Raw genomic sequence first — 5,086 nt, forward strand, 5'->3', positions numbered from 1 at the left:
CTTTTTTACCTAAAATTCAAAATTAATGAAGTATCTTATGTATTATATGGCAACTTTATTTGTATGGCATATAGAATGAGAGGCAAAGCTATCATGACCCATATAATAGACTAGGGGACTGTGTCAAATATGAGAAGAAAACATGTTAGCTTTACAAAAAGGTAAGTATACTGCAAGCTATGTAAGTTTTTAAATGAGAGTTAAATGTTCAGAGTTGATATTTGAAAAAAAGCAAAATTTTATTGCCATGATGCAGAGGGAGAGAAGGAAATCAAAGCCAACGCTGGATACCAATGTAGCAGCAGATCAGATTAAATCTAGGTGGCTTAATCATACATCTTTGATGGCCATGGATAACCAACACCTGCACAGATGAATGGTGCTTGCTGTCTAGAAGTATCACCAGGTACCACCAATAAACAGACAACAGTTGTTGTTAGGTGCCATCCAGTCAGTTGTGACTCATACAAACCCTATGCACAACAAGAAGGAAATACTGCCCGGCCCTATGCCATCCTCACCTGGAAATCCCTTCCTCAAACTTAAAATCCTTATAAAACTCCCTTTCCCTTTTTCTCCAGGGAGACAGATCTGGGAGGTTTTCTACTGCTCTGTTTTTCTGAGTCCTGTCTCTGAATATTGCTCCATCAGTTGCAGGTGATAAAGACTTGTTTTTTTCCAGTAACAGTGTCAGTGTGTAATCTTGGTGTGGTGCTCTAGGGTAAGTACCAGAATACTAGATCATGTTGAACCACAAGGTTGGTGGTTCAAACTCACCAGCCTCACCACAGAAACCTTATACAGGGTTGCTATGAGCTGGAATGCACTGACAGCACTTAACAACAACATTTTGGCAACCAAAGCTTCAAAGACATCAGCTGATCTGTGGAGTTAGTAGGCTTGCAAATGATTTCTTCCAAAGACTCCAGGCCCTGGAAGCCAAGATTCATTCCAGATACAGCCAGCTATGCACATGAAGGTGTGCCAAAAGGAAAACCGAAAGAAACAAGAGAGTAGTGACTGTAAAAGCACTTAGCATAGGACCAGGCACATATTAGCATTGTTGTCATTGGTGATTGTGAGAAATTCTCAAGAAGGTCCATCTTCAAGAATAAAGGGCCCACGAGATTGCTAGACCAGACAAAGTTTGTTGATCCACACCCAGGGGTATGTGAACAGGTTGAATTAGCGGAGAGGGAAAAGAAATTTGTTCTAGGGCTAGGAACTTTAAATAAGAATACAGTCATAAGACCATGGGCACTGCCAGGCTAGATTGTGAAGTCCATGCCATTCAATCGTAAGGAACTTTCTCGAGACAGGGAAATAAAACTCTTTATGAGCCGGCCATGCTTAGCATCTACGTGTGTCCTCTAGGTAGGGCACCTGATTTTGCAAAATCAAATTCAGAAAGCCTCACTCTGGCTAAAATGAGTGCAGATTGGAGTTCTTGAGCATTTGTTGGTTAGCACTCCTGATAACTCTTCGGTGACCCCATCACCAAGAGGAACAGAGGCAGTATCCAGGTATCAACAGCGGTTTCTCACATGATTTATTGTTTGTTGTTGTTATTGTTATGTGCTTTGAAGTCAGTTCCGACTCCTAGAAACCCTGTACAGGGTTTCAGAGGCTGTAAATCTTTATAGGAGCAGAATGCCTCATCTTTCTCCTGTTGGAACAGCTGGTGGTTTCGAACTGCTGACCCTTGCGTTCGAAGCCCGATTCATAGCTGGTTTTAAAGTCAGCACAGAAGTTTCTCAGTCATCTTGCTATAAGTAACCTTCCCATTTCTTGCACAAGAAATCTGAACTTGTCAGCCAATTCAGTGTTTTGATTTGCCCTAGGAGAGAGCTCCTCAAGCCAATTTAGAGTAAATTCCTTTAGAAAGTAAATAATTACAGTCTCTCTGGCATTCTAACTGGCAGCCCACCCTAGCCTACAGCTGTTCCATTAAGGCTTGATCAGAGAGAGCTTGAAAATGCAAATCCAAGTGACCTCTCCCTTACACAAGAAAGGTTTCCCTGAGGCTGTAAAAAGAAAATGCTGGTTGCCTCAGGAGTAGAGAATGGTTCAGAAGAGCAACAGCAATTGAGGGGAACAGGTTTTTACTGTAAACACAATGGATTTTGTCATTTGCACATGACTATGTATTCTAAAAGAAATCACTTAACTAAATGTACAAGTTAAAACATAAAACATTTTCTCAGTAGCTCCAGCAGGCTTTTACTACACCATGGTACTAAATTCAAGTGTACCACCTCATCTAAGGATCTCTGGTAGAGTGGTGGTTATGAATTGGGCTGCAAACCGCAATGTCAGCAGTTAGAAACTACCAGCTGTTCCGTGGGAGAAAGATGAGATTCTCTGCTCCCATAAGGATTTTATAGCCTCAGAAACCCTGTATAGGGTCCCTATGAGTCACTTCTGACTCCATGGCACTTAACCACCACCACCACCACATCTACATGCTCTTCCCTCTTTCTACAGAATGACCCCAGGATAGGCAACTTCTGACTTATGGACAACTCCTATGGGAACTTTGTTGTTGTTGTCAAGTACTGTGGAGTCAGTTCCAACCCACAGCGACCTTGTATAGGGTTTCTGAGGAGCGGCTGGTGAGTTTGAACCACTAACCTTGCAGTTCAAACCGACTTTGCAGTCCAGCTCATGAACCCACAGCACCACACCAGGATGTCCTGTAAATTTTGCAAGACTTTGAAGTGATTAAGGAGCACTGGTGGCACAGTGGGCTAAGCATTGGAGATTCAAATCAACTAATTGCTCCTTGAGAGGAGATGAGGTAATTTGTTCCTATAAAGATTCAGTCTTGAAAATCCTTTTGGCCATTCTACTCATTCATTGTAAAGAATACAAAAACCCTCACACTGGACCAATAAACAACATTCTTATCAATGGAGAAAAGACTGAAGTTGTCAAGGACTTCATTCTTCTTGGATCAACTATGACCACTCATGGAAGGAGCAGTCAAGAAATCAAATGACAAATCTTCTGAACAAGACCTTTTTAAAGTGTTGAAGAGCAAAGATGTCAGATGAGGACTAAGGTGCACCTGACCCAAGCCATGGTATTTTCAATAACCTCATATGCATGTGAAAATTGGACAGCAAATAAGGAAGACCATAGAAGAATTGATGCCTTTGCATTATGGTGTTGGAGGAGAATATTGAAAGTGCCATGGGCTGCCAAAAGAACCAACAGCTCTGTGTTGGAAGAAGTGCAGCCAGAGTGCTCCTTGGTCTTGACCAAACTGCATCTCTCATCCTTGGACATATTGTCAGGAGGGACAAGTCACTGGAGAAGGCTCTCATATTTGGTAAGATGGAGAGTCACAGAAAAAGAGGAAGACACCCAGTAAGATGGATTGGCCAAGTGGCAGCATCAACGGACTCAAGCGTGGCAACAGTAGTGAGGTTGGCCCAGGATCAGTCAGTGTTCCGTTCTGTTGTACCTAAGGTCGCTATGAGTCGGTATTGACTCCATGGCATCTACAATAACAACAACAACTCATAGCAACCTTGTATAGGGTCTCTAAGGAGTGGAGGATATTAAATGAATGGGGGGAAATTAGAAAGGCAGACAGATGGTGTCTGGAGACAATGAGATGAAAGACTTCATGTCCCTGACTGGTGAGATTCTTTGATGTGGTCCCACAGATGGCTGTTGCTGGGATCTACTAGTCTAGTCTTTCAAGTGATATTTGTACTAAGGAAGTACTCAACACTCAAGCCTTTACTTCAACTTGTTGGTAATAATGGCTGTGTGCTTTCGAGTAGGTTACTACTGATGTTGTTGCTGTTAAGTGCCATTGAGTCAGTTCCGACCCATAGCGGCCCTGTATAGGGTTTCCAAGGAGCCTCTGGTGAGCTTGAACCACCAACCTTGCAGTTCTGGTGCATTAGCCCGCAGCACGACACCAGGACTCCATGTTACTACTGATAGTGACCCTGTATAGAGATCTCCAGGCTGTAAATCTTGATGGTAGCAGAAAGTCTCATCTTTCTCTTGTGAAGTAGCTGGTAGATTCAAACCACTTATCTTATGGTTAACAATGCAGCTACTGCCAGGGCTCCTTTCAATCTGTTGTTGTTGTTGTTGCTATGTGCCATGGAGTCAGTTCCAACTCATAGCAATCCTGCATAGGGTTTCCAAGGCTGTGAATCTTTACGGGAGCAGAAAGCCTCATCTTTCTCCCACAGAACAGCTGGTAGTTTCAAACTGCCGACCTTAAGGTTTGCAGCCCGATTCCTAACCACTATGCTACCAAAGCGCCTTTCAATCTGTTAGGTTGAATGTCTGAACTAATTATGACTCAAACTCTTGGCTAGGGAATGAAGGGGAGGAGGGAATTTTGGGGCTATCTCCCCAAGACTTACATAGAGTCTTTCTGGGAAGACCCATGGGGAAGAATCAGCATGGGAAGAGGCATTTGGGTGTGCTATGCAAAATTTACTTGCAGCTGAGTTGGAGGCAAGTAAAGGGAAAGAAAGATGAAAGTACACAGAACAATGAGTCCCAAACCTGAACACGCTTGGGAACCACCAGAAGAGCAGTGAAGAATCAGATTTCTGGTCCCCAGTCCGGTGTGGGGTGAGGAGGACTCTGACCTAAGGCTCAGAGGGTGTGGGAGCTACCTCTGAAAAGACCCCAGTGGCCCCATCTCCTGATATTAACACTTGCCTTGAGAGTAGACCCAATTGTTGGACTCTATTCTCAGAACAGAATAACACAGAGGGAATGGGATGGCACTGCCAGCATTGTTGTTAAGTACCATCGAGTCGATTCTAACCCATAGTGACCCTGAATAGGGTTTCCAAGGAGCAGCTGGTGAGCTTGAACCACCGACCTTGCAGTTCAAATGGGTTTGCAGCCTGACGCATTAGCCCACAGCCCCACACCACACAAGGACTGCCACATTAGGTCATAGAATTACCGTGGCTTCTGTCTTGGGTGTCTGCCTGCTCTTGCTATTTGCTTGCTCACTGAGGGATTCCAGCTGCCCTATTCTGAGCTGCCCTGTGAAATGATCACATAGCAAAGAACGGATGTCTCCTGCACACAGTCATAAAAG

This window comes from Chrysochloris asiatica, unplaced genomic scaffold (genome assembly GCF_000296735.1).
Source record: "Chrysochloris asiatica unplaced genomic scaffold, ChrAsi1.0 scaffold00422, whole genome shotgun sequence".
NCBI lineage: Eukaryota > Metazoa > Chordata > Mammalia > Afrosoricida > Chrysochloridae > Chrysochloris > Chrysochloris asiatica.